The 17,889-nt window shown below is 42.4% G+C and overlaps 1 long non-coding RNA gene and 1 other non-coding gene across 2 annotated transcripts in view; both read right to left on the bottom strand.

The window, feature by feature from the left end:
• The window catches only part of LOC112630452, a 97,235-nt gene that overhangs the window by 15,115 nt on the left and 64,231 nt on the right, over window positions 1-17,889 (bottom strand). The window contains exon 4 of the long non-coding RNA XR_003120872.1: window positions 13,926-14,012. This is a non-coding gene — a long non-coding RNA (uncharacterized LOC112630452). The remainder of the gene's footprint in view (window positions 1-13,925; window positions 14,013-17,889) is intronic.
• LOC112630852 lies at window positions 11,960-12,023 on the bottom strand. The gene has a single exon (XR_003120983.1). It is a non-coding gene; the product is annotated as a U7 small nuclear RNA (small nuclear RNA).

A 17,889-nucleotide genomic window follows, 5' to 3' on the forward strand; every position in this document is an offset into this window, starting at 1 on the left:
AGTAGAGACAGGGTTTCACCATGTTGGCCAGGCTGGTCTCAAACTCCTGACCTCAAGTGATCTGCCCGCCTCAGCCTCCCAAAGTGCTAGGATTACAGGCCTGAGCCACTGCACCCGGCCTAGATATACTTTTAAAACTAAGTGTTCAATACTAGAAAAATAAATAATTAAATATAGTGAAATACCACAAAACTATTACAAATTTTTACCAAAAAAAAATGGATAGAAACATGGGAAATACTTATAAAGTTAAATGAAACAAAATTCAGAATACAAAATTGTATCTATACTTTGATTACAACTATGTCAAATATAGTCTATAAATACAATTTTAAAACCTGAAAGAAAATATTCTAAAATATTTATAGCAGATATTTCTGATTCCCTAGTATTATTTATTATATAAGTGATTTATAAATATATGAAAGGCAAAAGAGGGAGAAATAATCTTCCAGTAAACAATTTTAAAGGCTTTGAAGTTTCCTCCTCCATTCGAATCTCTGTTTCTTTTTGCTTTTCTTCTGTGGGAAAAAGGAAGCAGGGGATCTTAGCTTCAGGAAGTGATGTCAAACATCTTAGCCAATTCTAAGTGCTAGGAAGACAAATTAAGACCTTCTCTTTAATTGGATGTAATCGGTTAAACAAGGCCACCTGTGGCTGAGATGGAGCCAAGTCCTAAGGAGCCCCAGAGACGGCAGCTTTGGTGTTAAGCAGCCCTAAAGGTCAGCACCACCCTCTGGGATGGGCTTTTGATTCTATATCAAGTTACAGGGCTGTGCTAAAAGAAACATTCTAATCAAAACCTGAGCATGAGATTGGGTTTAGAAAGTGTTGATAAAAGGAAGAACGGTATAGAATTTTACCTTAAGGATTTATTTATTTAAAAATAATCAGCAACCTAGCTAGCAAAGAGTGCCTCCTGTGAGGCAGGTACGTTTTTAAGCATTTCACATATAATTAACTTGCTAATAAACCCGTGAAATAGATTCTACTGTTATCACAATCATCTTCACTTTGCAGATGAGGGAACTAAGGTACAGAGCGAGATTAAGCAATTGATTCAATGTCACACAGCTTATACAGGTAAAGCTGAGACTTGAACTCAGACAGTTTGACTCCATCATCTGTGTTCCTAACCACTACACTATGTTGCTTCTCAAGATCTAATATTATTCTTTGCTAGGTAATTGTGAATTCCAAACACACCTTAAATTAAACCTTGCATTTGGAGCAAATGTTTGCAGTGCATTGCGATCTCCTCATGATAGCATAATAATTGCACAAGCAGCATTTGGGAAGTGGGAAGGTCCAGTAAAGACTGAATTAGCAAAGCTGAAATTACCAAATGACAACAAATGTCACAGGCACTTTACACATTCAGTATTTCATCTGAGCTTCCAGCATAAGGTTGAGAAGATTTTGTAAGGAGTAATTGAGCATTCCCTTGGAAGCAGAAAACTGTTCACACATGGCTTTTTCACAGTGTGGCAGGACTGTCTTTGCCACATCTAGGATAGAATCCGGGTTGGCAATGGGAGAAGACTCCTAAAAGAGTGGATAGCCCATATTCTTTTTAGCCAAGAATTATGTCCTCAGAAATTCTCCAAAGGTACCAGTACCCTTTGAACTCCTGTATGAAGTGACAACAAACATCATGATGCAAGTCTAAAAATAAGCTCATCTTCTCCCCAAACAAATTCTTCATTCCAGATCCCTTTACTCAGTAAATGGCACTTCCCTTACCTAGTTGTCTAAGCTACCAGACATTGTGATTGCCTCTCCCAATATCCATCCTCCCCCAAGCCATGATTGTGAGTCCACCATGGTAATGTCATCTTCCTTGCTAGTGATTGGTTGAGGTGGGCAGCTCCAAGTCTGTCTAGCCAATGAAGCATGAGGAGAGACTTGCCCCAGACTTCTCAGAAAAAAGAGGCTAATTTCTCCCCCCATTCTATCTGAACAACATCAAAAAATGTCACTGGGGGTGGCCACAAATTGATTTGATGGAAAAACCAGCCTTAGGATGAAGCCAATGCTAGGGATGGCAGAGTAGAGACAAGGAATGTTGGGCTGATGAACCCATAAGCCCTGAAGCTGGTCCCAGTGGTAAATCTGTTATTTGAGATAATACATTTTCTTTGTTTTCGCCAGCACAAGAAAGGGTTTCAATTTTTTTTGCAACAGAAAGCACCCTCACTGATATATTTTGCACATTCAAATAATCATCAAGTCCAGTTGTATTAGTTCGTTTTTCACACTGCTATAAAGAATACTACCTGAGACTGGATAATTATAAAGGAAAGAGGTTTAATTGACCTACAGTTCCACAGGCTTAACAGGAAGCACGGCTAGACGGCCTCAGGAAACTTACCATCATGGCGGAAGGCGAAGGGGCACCTTCTCCACCAGGAAGCAGGAGGGAGTGAAGAGCAAGTGTGGGGGAACTGCCCTTTATAAAACCATCAGATCTTGTGAGACTTATTCACTATCACAAGACCAGCATGGGGAAAATCGCCCCCATGATCCAGTCAACTCCCACTGGGTTCCTCCCTTGACACGTGGGGATTATGGCGATTACAATTCAAGATGAGATTTGGGTGGGGACACAGAACCAAACCATATTACCAGTCTACTCTCCTTCCTAAGTATTTTGAAACCTATACACCTCTGTCCATCCCCATTACTAATAATGATCCTGATCAGGCTACCAATGAGGTCTCTCATCTGAATTACTCCAAAGTCTCCTAATTCCAAAATGCCTTCATTCATTTCAGTAGGCCTGAAGACAAAGTAAGAAAAAACATGGGCCAGATGTGGTGGCTCATGCCTGTAATCCCAACACTTTGGGAGGATGAGGCAGGTGGATCACCTGAGGTCAGGAATTCAAGACCAACCTAGCCAACATGGTGAAATCCCATCTCTACTAAAAATACAAAATGAGCCGGGCATTGGTGGCACATGCCTGTAATCCCAGCTACGGAGGAGGCTGAGGCAGGAGAATCGCTTGAACCTGGGAGGCAGAGGTTGCAGTGAGCCAAGATCACACCATTGTACTCCAGCCTGGGCAACAAGAGTGAAACTTCGTCTAAAAAAAGAGAGAGAGAGAGAAAGAATATGGAAGGATGATGCTATGACAAGCACAAGATTTCCTTATCTAGTCATAGGGCAAAATTTGAGTGACACCATGCCTCAGTTCATCCTAAAAGACACAAACCTCCACTCTCAGCTCCTCTGACCTAATGGATCATCTACTGAGTGGGCTTTTGGAACCACCTCAAGGTGGTCATATCACTTCATTCATATCCTCATCTCTGAGACATCCTTTGCACTGGTTGCTTGCTGCCTTGGCAGTAATCCCAAATGACAGCAACTTCAGTTGAGTCCAAGTTATTCCCATCAGTCTCTGGACCAACCTTTATGGTGTGGCTTCACTTGGATACACTGGGGCCATCTTTGTAGGAAATGCAGCTATTTCCATCCGTCCTGATTTCAGTTAGACTCTACAAGTACTTGGTGATTGTCTACTCTGCTGTGAATGTGCCAGACCTTAAAAAGGGCAGACAGCGAGTGTATCCTGTTATCTGTACCCCTGTATTTAACGCATAGTTAAATACCCAATATTTAACACATAGTTTTAGTGGTACTCAAAGCTATTTGTTAATGAGAGTTCCCTTTGCCCCACATCCTTGCTAGCATTTTTTATTTTTATTTTTATTTTGAGACACAGTCTCACTCTGTTGCCCAGGCTCTAGTGCAGTGGTGCCATCATGGCTCAATGCAACCTCTGCCTCCCGAGTTCAAGCAATTCTCGGCAATTTTTATTTTTTGTCTTTTTGATATTTTTTTTTTAACTGGAGGGAGATGATATCTCATTTTGGTTTTGATTTGCATTTCCATGATCGTTAGTGATGAGCATTTTTTCATATCTGTTGGCCATTTGTATGTCTTCTTGTGATATCGGTTCAGATCACTTGCCCATTTTTAAATCAAATTATTTAGTTTTTTGCTACTGATTTGTTTGAGTTCCTTATATGTTCTGTTTATTAAACTGTGGTTGGGCAGTTTGCAAATATTTTCTCCCCCTTTCTTTTTTTTTCGAGACAGGCCTCACTCTGTCACCCAAGCTGGAGTGCAGTAGTACAATCATAGTTCACTACAGCCTCAAACTACCAAGTAGCTAAAACCACAGTCATGCACCATCACACCTGGCTAATTTTTATTTTTGTAAAGATGGGGTCTCATTATGTTGCCTACACTGGTCTTGAACTCCTAGCCTCAATCAATCCTCCCACTTCAGCCTCCCAAAGCACCAGGATTACAGACATAAGCCACCTTGGCCAGCAATCTTTCATTCTTTAGGTTTCATTCTTTAGGTTTCTTAAAGAATAAAGAAAATCTCTTTACTCTTTTGATTGTTTCTTTGGTGCACAGAACCCTGTTAGCTTGATATAAGCCCATTTGTATATTTTTTAATACATTGTTGATAGGAATGTAAATTAGTGCAGCCACAATGGAAAACAGTAGGGAAGTTCCTCAAAAAACTGAAAATACACCTGCCATATGATCCTGCAATCCCACTGAGATACATATATGTGTGTGTGTCTGTGTGTGTGTGTATAATATAAATGAAAAATATATATATAATACATATATATATATTATATAAAAGAAAGGAGATCAGGTCAAAGAGGTATCTGCACTCCCATGTTTACTGCAGCACTATTCACAGTAGCTAAGATACGGAACCAACTTACGTGTCCATCAATGAATGAATGGATAAAGAAAATGTGTATCTATATACACATCGATATGTATATATACAATAAAATACTATTCAGTCATAAAAAATAATGGAATTCTATCATTTGCAGTAGCATAAATGAGCATGGAGGACATTATAAAAAGTGAAATAAGCCAAGCACGGAAAGACAAATATTGCGTGTTCTCACTCATATGTGGGAGCTAAAAATGTTGATGTCATAGAGGTAGAGAGTAGAATGATAAAGGGGGGGTTGGGCCATACAGAGGTTGTTTATGGGTAAAAACATGCCATTAGATTGAAAGAATAAGTTCTAGTGTTCCATAGCACAATAGGCTAACTATAATTAGCAATAATTTACTGTGTATTTCAAAATAGCTAAAAGTGAACATTTGGAATGTTTCCAACACAAATAAATAATAAGTGTTTTAGATGATGGATATCCCAATTACCCTGATTTGAACATTACATATTGTATGCATGTATCAAAATATTACAAATACCCTTAAAATATGTACAACTACTAGGTATCAATTTAAATAATTGTTAAACGAGTCAAAGAAAGATATTTTGGTGAACATATGTTAGTCAGTACTCCAGCAACACATAATCTATTGAAGAGATAAACATGAATATAGTTTACCACAAGGCTTAATGGTGTATAAAATGCAAAACAAAAACATGTACTGATGCTTATTAAACTCAAGTCCCTCTTCTAAGGACTTTATATGTATTCCTCTCTTATCTGCAGTTTTGCCTTCCATGATTTCAGTTACCAGTAGTCAACTGTGGTCTAAAAATATTAATTGAAAAATTTCAGAAATAAACAAAAGTTTGAAATTGCAAACTCTTCTGAGTAGCATGATGAAATCTCATGCTATCCTGCTCCATTGCGTCCAGGATATGAGTCATCCCTTTGTCCAGCTTATCCACATGCTACCCGCCTGTTAGTCACTTCATCAGATCAAAACAACATAGTACAATATGTATAGGGTTCAGTACTATCCAAGGTTTCAGGCATCCACTGGGGGTTTTGGAACATATCACTCACAGATTAGAGGGGACTACTGTATTAATTTATTAAATCCTCACAGCGACTCTTGAAATACGTACTAGTATTATCTATATTTTTCAGAATAAGCTGATGCTCAAAGAGGTTAAATATGTTGCCCAGGATTGCACAGCTGGTGGTGTGAAGAAGCAGATGAATTTGAAAATGCAGGAGGAAGATATTTATTTAATGAAGGATCTGAGAAAGCATCACATCATGGAAAAATGGGTTTTGAGCTAGACCTTCAGGATGAAGTAGGTATTCAACGTGCTAAGGGGTGGGTGGCATATTAGATTGAGTAAGACATAGAAGTGGATTTTCAGGGAAAAACAAATAGTCACATGTGGCTGTTGTGTATGCCTACACCCTGGGTATAGGGTGGGAATTAAGTGAGTGGATATGATGGAAATTATGACTGGGCAGATGGTCATTAGCTCAATTGTGGAGGGTCTCTAGTGGCCCACCCAGCTTCCAATCCCTCCTATATCCTCATAGATGTTCTGTAATCTTCCATCCCTAATTAGCCTGGGTACTTCTGGTGAAGTTAACCCTATACCCAGGGGCAGAGTAGCTCCTGATTTGCTTAAGCCAATCAACATTTTCCATTCCCCTGGCCACAAGATGAGTTTGAGGTTGGGCCTGCGACCCAGCCCCGTCCAATCAAGTGAATGTCCTTGATCCAATCAAGGACTCTTGCCCAGCATTCTGGGACAGAACTCTCTCTCTCTCTTTTTCTCTCTCCCTTTGAAAGTGTGGAAATGTGTAGTCTACAAGCTGTGGCCTCCTTGCAAGTACAGGGCCAGCCCCAGCCAGACTCAGTACAGAAAGACGCTGGCACCTGAGGAAGCATAGTAGGGAGACACAAAGAAACTTAGTCCCTGGTCACGTCATTGAGCCACTGGATTGAACCATCCTATAGCCAGTTCTCCCATCTCTGGACCTTCCTGTCACATGAACCTAGAAAGCACCTTTTTTTTTTTTTTTTTTTTTTTTTTGAGACAGAGTCTCACTTTGTTGTCCAGGCTGGAGTACAGTGGCATGATCATGGCTCACTGCAAGCTCCACTTTCCAGGCTCAAGCGATCCTCCCACCTCAGTCTCCCAGCTAGCTGGAACTACAGGCACATGCCACCTTGCCCGGCTAATTTTTCAATTTTTTTGTAGAGACAGGGTTCTAACTGGTTGCCTAGGCTGATCTCAAACTCCTGAGCTCAAGTGATCTGTGTGCCTCAGCCTCCCGAAGTGCTGGGATTACAGGCATGAGTCACCGTGCCCAGAAAGTAAATTTTCTATTTAAGCAGCGTGAGTCAGGTTTTCTGTTACTTGCAATATAAAGTCTTCAATAGTAGGATGTGTGGGGGTTTTTTGTTTGTTTGTTTTTTGAGACAGAGTCTCACTCTGATACCCAGGCTGGAGTGCAGTGGCACAATCTCAGCTCACTGCAACCTCTGCCTTCCAGCTTCAAGCAATTCTGGCACCTCAGCCTTTCAGGTAGCTGGGATTACAGGTGCGCCTCACCATGCCCAGCTAATTTTTATATTTTTAGTACAGACAGGGTATTGCCACGTTGGCCAGGCTGGTCTCGAACTCCTGCCCTCAAGTGATCCGCCCGCCTAGGCCTCCCAAAGTGCTGGGATTACAGGTGTGAGCCACTGTGCCTGGCCAGGATGGTGGTTTTAAATCATTGTTAGGTAAGTGGTTTAAAAAGCTTACTCCCTGGCCACATGGAGGGTAAATTGGTTGGCAAATCTCAAAGCAAGGGGATGGCTGGAAACCACTGCAATATGCCCAGTGAGAATCAGTGCAGGCAAGAGTTAAAGAGTTGACAGTAGACAGAGAAGATTTGAAAGAGGAAGCATGTGTGTGCAAAACTTGTTTAAAATGGGTTGTTAAATTTATCTGGGATTGAAAGCTTCATTTGTTCTTCTATTTAATCCCACTGCAATAAAGGATTGTTTGGGAAAAAAAAAAAACTTCTAAGATTGTGTCAGGTACCTGAAGTCTGTTACTACTCTCATCCCTAAGAGAAAGGAAAAGAGGCCATCTAGGGTGGCTCACGCCTGTAGTCCCAGATACTCGGAGGCTGAGGCAGGAGAATTACTTGAACCTGGGAGGCGGAGGCTGCAGTGAGCCCAGATCACACCATTGCACTCCAGCCTGGGTGACAGAGCTAGACTCCATCCCAAAAAAAAAAGGAAAAGAGAATTACCTCCATTAGTTATTGCTCATTCATTCATTATATCCCATATTCCATACTAAATAGTTCATCTTTCCAGGTATTTCTGTCCTTCACATGCTTACAGCCTGATGTCATATCCCTCAAAGTCATCAAGTAACTCAGTTCCACCTACTTAGCTCCTTTAAATCTTTCTTCATATATCAGATCCTTTCATTCCTCTGCACATAAGAACTTATACTCACATATATTCCCTCCATTCTATTTCACAGCTCTTTAGTGGCAATGGCCCAGTGTGTACAATCTGTTCCATGTGTCCAGACTCGGCAGGAAATAGGGAGCGGGAGAACAGGCAGTGAAATTCTGTAGGTCAAACAGAAGGCTAGGATGGATGCCATTATTGTATTGTGCTTGGAGTGAGAGGACCAGGTTTGCAGCCTATCTGTGCTCAGCTGCATGACTTGGGACAAGCCACTTGACCTTTTGAACCTTGGTATCTTCAGTTATAAAACACAAATGATTTTTAGCCCATAAGGGGCTCGAGTCTATCTTATATTCTTCCTTCATCCCCTCTCCTTTATTCCTTGAGGAGAATGAGGGCTGGCAAGGATGAATCAAGGGCTTGTTCCTGGGCCAACTGGTGAGTAGTGTGGTCTCATCCTCTAAAGAATTATAATCTCTTTGAATTGCAAATCCCTCATGGCTAGTAACTCTGGATAGGTCCTGGGCTACTCCAGCCTAGGAGCTATTCTGCTCTGATAAAGTAAAATAAGCCAGGCTTGCTGTAGGCTTAGAAAGAATCGCCTTTTCCTCTCCTTTGCTTATCTCATATTTTCTTGAACCAGCCTCTCCTTGGAAAAACTCAGGGCAGAAAAACTGAGGGCTGAGAATTAAGTAAAGCTTGGTGGCAGGCAAGTGAAGCTTGGGGCCTACTTACCACATTGCTGCCTCTGCTCTGTCATGAGGAGCCCTACAAGCAGTCCAGCCTGGCTTCCGGGCATGCCCCTGGGTTCAGGGGCAAAAGACTTTGCCTTGGCTTCAGCACATGTCTCTGGGGACAGAGGCAAGGCACTATGGCACTTCACGCTTTCAGCTTCTCCTAATCTTTTTCCACCTCAATAGAACTAATCCTAATAGCACCCTCTTATAGGATTGTTATGACAATGTAATGAGATCATCTAAGTGAAAACTATTCAAAAATGGAAAGTAATAGTCTTGAATTTTAAATTCTTCCTATTTTAGTTTCTTCATCTGTTAAATGTAGTTTTTAAAAAACTGAAAAACAAACATACTCGTGAGTCTTTTGAGGGATTGCAAGAGGAAAAAAAACGCAATCCAGGAGGGGCGCGGTGCTCACGCCTGTAATCCCAGGACTTTGGGAAGCCAAGATGAGTGGATCACCTGAGATCAGGAGTTCAAGACCATCCTGGCCAACATGGTGAAACCCCATCTCTACTAAAAATAGAAAAATTAGCCAGGCGTGGTGGCATGTGCCTGTAGTCCCAGCTACTCGGGGGCTGAGGCAGGAGAATCACATGAAGTGAGGAGGCAGAGGTTGCAGTGAGCCCAGATTGTGCCATTGCACTCCACCCTGGGAGTCAGAGCAAGACTCTGTTTCAAGAAATAATAATAAAAAAAAAAAGGCAATTTATAGTCATGGAAATTATTTCATTTTAACTTTATTAACAGTTTTGGCACTGAAATCCTCTATAAAGTGAATATATGGTTAGCCCTCTTATAGGTCTTATGCCTATTAATGATCTTGTCAATCTGCAGAAAATGGGGCCACCCATTTACTATAATGTCTCACTGAGAAGATATAGTTGGTTTTACTCTTAACACTGCACCACTGTTTCAGTTTAAATTCCTGGTAATTACATAAGTCCTAGCAGTAAGAAGCCTCTTCTGATTCACAGTGACCCTACCCCATAAGCAAGATCTGTCAGTCTATTCTATAGTTCACATGTATTGTATTGTGCACAATTGCTGACCCTCATGTAGTTCACAAGTAGAAAGCATGGCCCGGCCCTGTAGGAGCTATACTCCAGGCAGCAGGCATTGATCTTATAGATACAAACAGATACATATTTCAGCCAATCTCCTACATATGTTCCAAACATCATGTCTTCCCTAACATAAAGAACTAGACATATTGGGGCTTTAAATAAGGTCTAATTTCCTGAAAGCACAGCCAGCATGTCAGGGGGAAAAAACAAAAACAAAAAAACTTCAAGAGTGGAAATGCTATTTAAAAAATCTGGGAGTTTTTCTATCTTTAAGGCAGTAGATGAATGGGTGCCTAAAGATAATTATACCAGACTGGAAGTAAAAATCAGCCAAATAACCATACGACTAAGAGCAGATCTCGCCAAAGCCTCAGCATTATCATAATGCAGGTGTTACTGCACCCCATCTTCCTTCCTCAAGGGGTGCCTTTGCTGAGCCCTGATGCTATGAAAGGGCTGAGTCTTTCTCTATTCAATCTCTGCGCCTCTAGTTGGAGGATTCCAAGGGATTCCGTGTCAGAGCCCACACCAGAGGCTGGAAAGAAAGAGGTTGGACACGCATTTGCCCCTTGCCCTGGACACCCTGATGCTGGGGAGCTGGCACCATCTGGGAGGAGAATCACAGTGTCAGAGGACAGCAGAGACCTTCTGCATCCTGTCACCTGCCCTCATGCCGCATAAAGAGAAAGCTGCCAGGCACAGGCCTCCCAGGAAGGGATTGATTCCAACATATCTCTGTCATTTGTCCCATATCTGCTTTTTAAGTACGCAGACTAAGCCAGACCCTCATGACTAAGTATGTACACTGGTGAACAAAAAGACTTCCCAGGTCCCAGAGCAAAGATGAGGATGAATCCTTCCATTTGGGTTTAAGTTTCTCACCAAAAGAGATCCAGGCCTCCTGTTTCCTCACTAGTGGATCTTAAGGGCATCTCTGCCTTGACAACCCTAACACTAATATCTAACACTCAAAACATTCCTTTTTCTCAGCATAATGTTACTGGTAAAATAAATTTTTTATATATTAGCCCTGCCCTTCTTACATGGGGGTGCAGTGGGCTTCCTCCGGCTAGTTTGAGGCCACTAGCCTCAAACACTTTGTGTTCACTCTCTGAATAACCCAAGGAAATGGCCACTACAAATTCTTTGGATTCAGCTTCTGCCTGACAGAGGGAGGTAAGAGTAGTGGTCGAGGTGCGGGAGTTTCACTTTCTCAATGCCCGAACCTCAGTTAGCACTTTAGAGGACAGAGAGAAGATTCTGAAATTTTCTGTGTAGGAATTCAAAATGATTACTTGACTAAATTTGCATTTCTGAGACAAGCATTTGTAATCACCCCTAAATAAATTATAAATTTCATTCTGTCACAGAGTCTGAATCAATGAGATTTTGACGGATTTCTATTTTGTGGGTGGAGACGGGGAAGATGCCTTGAGGCTGAGGGACTTGCAGGAGTTGACTCTGCTCACGCAGACTCTTGACCTTTCACCAAGGATGGCTTGGGCGTGCCGGGTTAACAGGCTCCTAAACCTGCCTGGAGCAGTACGAAAACAAACATCAACATTCTCTGCACAGGCTGAAGCTCTGAAATGTTCCAGCAACCCACATTACAGAATGCAATTTCAATTCCAATTAACCATATCACTAAATCATTCTAAAGTCACCTGGGGCAGTGTATTGCAAATTGACAGCCACTGCCCACTCAGTTTAACAGGCAATGACCAGTGTTTTCTAAAAATAAGAAAAAGAGTGTAATAGAAAACATTAGAGTACTTTGCACATTATGAAGTATTGTTTTATGAAATACTTAGTTCAGGCAGGTAAGTAGGTGATGCATCATTACTGTGGGCTGGATCATAATACACAATGCATTTTTACTATGCTCTTGGTCGAGTAGACAAACAATGGCTAAAGTGTGCTCTCATCATTTAGTCCTCCCTTTCTTTCTTTCTTTTTTATTTTTTTTCAATGGGTCTTTACAGCAAAAACTGGAAAGCCTGCTAGACAAATTCTGCAAGAGTTGTTAACACTTTTTTTTTTAACTCTTCTTTTTCAGTGCTGCCAAATAAACAGTGTGCTTCCTTATCATTCCCTTGCATTCATATTCCCCAGAGATACCAAATAGCCTCTGCATACCCATCAGGGTTTTACCTGCCTTGAAGGAGTGATTGCAAGACATATATTACTTTTTAGGATGGGAACAGCATGGGTAAAATGAGAGTCACTCATGAAAATTCCACGCATTTTGCAGAACTTAACAAACTGATCACACACACCTTCTCTTTTTCTGGTCAAGGTCATAAGTTGTTTTCAGGATTTGGTCTGAGATTCATCAGAGTCCCATGCATCGTGACACCTTCTGTTGCTAGGCTTCTAAAACCCTGTGTATTTGCACAGGTCCTCTGTGGACAGTGAGCTGGACTGACCTCACAACCCTCCAGAATGTTCAGTGGCTGAGAATGACCCACTCCCAGCAAATTTCTGCAGCCAAGGGGTTAATCCTCCCTGAGCTGAAGCCTGACATGGTGTGAACCACAACCTCCCCCTCACAGCTGTTTTAGCATTTCATGTGCCTGACAAGAAGCATTTATGTCTGACCTAAACCTCACCTGTTGCAACGTGACTCCATTCATTCACTCTGTCACCAGAGTGACGGTCACCAGATATTTGTGGAGCCCCTGCAATGGGCTTGTCATTGCACGAGGTGCTGCAGAGCTCACAGTTCCGCCACAGAGACAACACACTCATAAATCACAATGCCAGGCCACATGTGCGGCAAAGGCCATGAGGCTCTAGGTGTGCAGAGAGGGGACAAAGAGGGTTGGCCTTAGAAGGTCTGGTGTGGCTCACAGAAAGGCTGGTTATGACTTGCAGTCATGTAAGTGCAGATGAAGAATAGTTGATATCTTCCTCCTATGATTAATTCTCCCCAAACTTCTCTTTTGACTCTTGATGAAACATTCTCAATGAATTTTTCTTTTTATATCCAACTGTTAGTCCTTCCAGCAATTTTATCGTCAAAGTCTGTTAATTTTCTATCTCTTCTTGCTGTCGGGTGAATGTTGTGTCGTTTGTTAAAATCCTAAACCCCAAGTACAATGATATGAGGAGGTGGGGCCTTTAAGAGGTGATCAGGTCATGAAGGTGGAGCCCTCACAAGTTCATTTAGTGCCATTATAAAAAGACCCCCAAGAGACCCTCGCCTCTTCTCCCATGTGAGGATACAGAAAAAAAGACAGTGTCGATGAACCAGGAAGGAGGGCCCTCACCAGACACTGAATCTGCCAGCACTTTGATCTTGAACTTCCCAGCCTCAGAACTGGGAAAAATAAATTTCTATTGTTTATGAGTTATCCAGGTTATGGTGTTTTGTTATAGCAGCCCAAATGGACCAGGACTCTCCCTGTATAATGTAAGTTCTATGAAAGTAAGGACTTTGTCTATTTTGTTCCTTGCTCTACCTTCAGCATCTAGTACAGTGCCTGGCAGTAAATATTTGTTCAACAAATGTATGAGCCCACTTTCTATGGGCTTCATTAGGCTGAGATGGGGATGGGGGCTAATGTTTAAAATGGGTTCCTATTACAAATAATGAAACCAACATCTCAAGCTCTCCTTCCTACCCATTGTTGTAGGACCTCCATCCCCTCCAGGTCTCTCCTGCTTGTTTCTGAGCATTCCTGGAGACGTTTTCAGTGTGCACAGGAACAAGTGCTGAAGATGTGGCTACCACACTGGAAATCTCAACAAGCTGAGGAGGTTCTGTGTTCTCTAAAGCCCTCTGTGCATCACATGGCTGTAAGCCATGAAGAAAGGGAAAGAACACCTCCTTCTCGCCTTGTATAACCTCTTCTCACACAGGCACCAAAGCACTATGACGCTGTGCTTTGTAGGTGGAGGTTTTGTATTGAAAATGTTTCCCATATTTACTTACAGGTCTTATTTCCTCTGGATCCAGACATGAGTACAGGAAGAGCTCATCTGAGGACAAGGAGCAGTATTCAGACTCTCTCCTTCCTCCCTGCTGGTCATCAAGACATTCAGATTAGCTGAACTTAATAGGCCAGCTCTTCCTTAGGGTGAGGGACTCCCATGAGGCTATTCAGCGCCCTCTGCAAAGGAGTCTACTCTCTTAGCCCACTAACCATTACCAGGCTGTCTAGATTCCAGCAGTGACCATGTTCAACCTTGAGCTTGAGAGCCACTACAAAATCCTTTCTTATAAATAGAGCTTTGGATTGGCATAGAAATTTGGCATGTACCTGACCAAGCCTGTGTATGTATCATTGGTATTTTATGTCATATTCTAGAGCTTGCACGTGTCCAGGAAGTCTAGTGAATTCGACCATGAATCCAGACATGGCCAGTGGCTACATCCTGTGGGAAGACACTGTGCTTCTCTCTGACCCATGAACACTCTGCTAGTCAAGCTCTCTGTCACAAAGACAACTTGAAGAGACAGTGTGGACCTCAGAGAAGATACCATCATCACTCTTACCAATACAACTGTAGTGAATAGGACCCCTATTATTCCTTAGATCAAAAGGACAGCTCATTCAACAGTGTCTTCATGGCACGCCAGCAATTTGCATAGGATGTTCATAATCGCACTTTGATTATCTAGTGCTTTGTGGATGTGTTGTGTATTATAGAAATCCATATGCAACATGAAGGCAAATTTTCTCTTTTGTTTGTTCGTTTGTTTATCTGAAAATCAACAAATGGTTATAGAATGCCTACTATGTGCCAGGGACTTCTGGTCACAGCCTCAAACAAAAGCGATTTTTCTGTATTCTATTCTTCTGTACCTTACCATAAGTAAGAGCATTACATAGGTAAGATAACAGTTAAATAATAAGATAATTTCACAGAATCATAACTTTGGGCCTGGTGTGATGGCTCATGCTTATAATCCCAGCACTTTGGGAGACCAAAATGGGAGGATCACTTGAGCCCAGGAGTTCAAGACAAGCCCTAGCAACATAGTGAGACCACTCCCCCCAGCCCCGAAAAAAATGGAAAAATTAGCCAAGAATGGTGGTGCACACCTGTAGTCCCACTTACTCTGGAGGCTGAGGTGGGAGGATTGCTTGAGCCTGGGAGGTAAAGGTTATGAGCCCAGGAGGTGAAGATGAAGGTTATTGCTTGAGCCCTGGTGGTGAAGCTAAGATGGTGCCACTGCACTCCAGTCTGGGCAACAGAGCAAGACCCTGTCTCAAAAAAAATAAAATAAAATAAAAGCTAAATTTTATGAAAAAATTATACAAAATAAATTCTATGAAAAGAATTATGCAGAGCAATCTGACACAAAAGGTGGCTGGGATTTGCTGGCCTATGTCATTCACATCACCTTGTCCCTTGCAGTTTCTAGAGTACCTGCCAGAAGGTGAGATGCTTGTTTCCCCATCCTCCCTTACTGCTAAGGGAGTAGCAACCTGACACAAATCCATGGCTCCAAACAAAATACCCTGAGGAACACTTTCCTGCCCAATAAAATGCAGAGCCAGAGCCACATAAGAAAAGACTTTGATCCTTTAAACTCTCCCTTCTCCTTGTTTGAAACAAAGACATAATGCCCAGAGGCACAGCAGCTATCTTGCAATCATGGAGTGATCATCACATGGAAGAATGTTATGATGTTAATGACTACCGCAGAGTAGGAAGCAAGAAGGAGCCTGCATCCCTGCTGTCACCATTGAGCCCTGCAGAGCCTTCGCCTAACTACCCTGTACATCTTCATCTGTGTGAGACAAATAAAGCTCCATCCATTTAGGCCTTTGTTAAGTTTGTTCTTATTTGGAGCCAAACACTTTACTAACTACTAGAGAGACGTACAGCTGTGGGTCAGAAGCCAATTTAGGCCAGGCATGGTGCCTCACGCCTGCAATCCCAGCACTTTGGGGGTCCGAGGTGGGCAGATCATGAAGTCAGGAGTTCGAGACCAGCCTGGCCAACATAGTGAAACCCCACCTCTACTAAAAATACAAAAATTAGCTGGGCATGGTGACACGCGCCTGTAATCCCAGCTACTCAGGAGGCTGAGGCAGAAGAAGAGCTTGAACCTGGGAGGCGGAGGTTGCAGTGAGCCGAGACCACGCCATTGCACTCCAGCCTGGGTGACAGAGCGAGCCTCTATCTCAAGAAAAAAAAGCTAAAGCTAGTTTAACCATGTGGTTATGGAAGTCTTCTCTGAGGAGATGACATTTTAGTTGAGACCTAAATGATAAAAAGGAGCCAGCCATGTAAAGATCTGGGGAAAAGAATTCCAGCCAGAAAGAATAGCAAGTGCAAAGGCCCTTAGACAGAACTAGGTCAGCCATGTTTAAGGAACAGAGAAGATGTGCCTGAAGCACCATGAATGAGGGGGATTTCAACCATGGTGGAGGCCCCAGAGGGTGGGGGCTAGACCTTGGGTAACCCTCTACGCCTACCCAAAACTCCAAATTTTATTTTAATACCAAGGAGCAGATTTGAGATAGATGGATTTGAGATATGTTTTGGCAGTAAACCCTTCAACAGGACTCATTGATGGAGCAAATGTAGAATAAGGGAAATACAGGTGACTCCTAGATCTTTGTTCTGAACAGCTATGTGGAAGATGGAGCCATTGCATGAGTGGGGAAGAATGTAGGAGGTCCGGTTTGGGAAAAGGGAGGGAATGCTGAACCAATTGTATTTTATGTGACATTTGAGATGCCCATTACAATTGCAAGTGGCAGTGTCATATAGGAAGCTGGATACATGAATCTGAAGCTCCAGGGAGAAATGAGGGCTAGAGACAAACATTTGGAACTATCCACATACTGATGCCATTTAAGTCATGGGTCTGGATGTGATTTCCTGGCCGGAGAATATAGAGAAAGAAGTTGAGGCCAGGTGCAGTGGCTCACGCCTATAATCCCAGCACTTCGGGAGGCTGAGTGGGGAGGACTGCTTGAAGCCAGGAGCTGGAGACCAGCCTGGGCAACACAGTGAGATGCTATCTCTACAAAAAAATAAAAATAATTAGTGGTGGTGCATACTGTGGTCCCAGCTACTCTGGAAAGTGAGACCGGAGGAGAGCTTGAGCCCAGGAGTTCAAGGCTGCAATGAGCCATGATCATACCACTACCTTTCAGCCCAGGAGACAGAGCAAGAACCTGTCTCCAAAAAAAAAAAAAAAAGTTGAGGCCTGTGATACTTCAACATTTAGACTTAGAATGGAGGTGACAGAACCAGCAAAGGGGACAAAGAAGGAGCATCCAGAGAAGTGAAACAAAATCAGGGAGCTTTGAGAAGAAGCTTTAACAAAGAGGGAGTGATTGGCTCTGTTGAATGATGCTACAAGGTTCAAAAAAAATGAAACAGGAAAGAGCTGTTGGATTGAACTTGTTGGGTGTGTTTGGTTATCTTGCTAAGAGCAGTTTCAGAAGAGAGGAGAAGCAGAAGTCTCATTTTTGTGGGATCAAGACCAAATGGGAGATGAGGAAAGGAAGTACAGACATCTCTTCAGTACAGAGTAATTTTGCTGTGAAGGGAAGCAAGAAAAATGGGACAGCAGCTGCGGGGTGTTTGGGTTAATAGAGGATTTGGGAAGAGTTTTTAGTTAGAGGACAGATCCCACAGCACTTGTCTGCACAGTAATATAAGTTGTGCAGAGTGAAGCGGAGGGTTTGATATTTATTGAGCTCCTACTGCATATTAGACACTTTACAAATTCCCATTAATTCCTCTCAACAAGCCTGAGAGGTGGGAATTTTTATCCTCTTTATAGAAATGAAGGAGGCTATATAATATATTGGTTAGTACTTCAGGTTTGAGTACAACAAAGTCAGAGCTCACTGCTTGTTAATTGTGTGAGCTTGACCAGTTACTTAACTCTCTTTGCCTCACTTTCCTCATCTGAAAACTGGGAATAA

Source organism: Theropithecus gelada, chromosome 8 (genome assembly GCF_003255815.1).
Source record: "Theropithecus gelada isolate Dixy chromosome 8, Tgel_1.0, whole genome shotgun sequence".
Classification (NCBI taxonomy): Eukaryota; Metazoa; Chordata; class Mammalia; order Primates; family Cercopithecidae; genus Theropithecus; species Theropithecus gelada.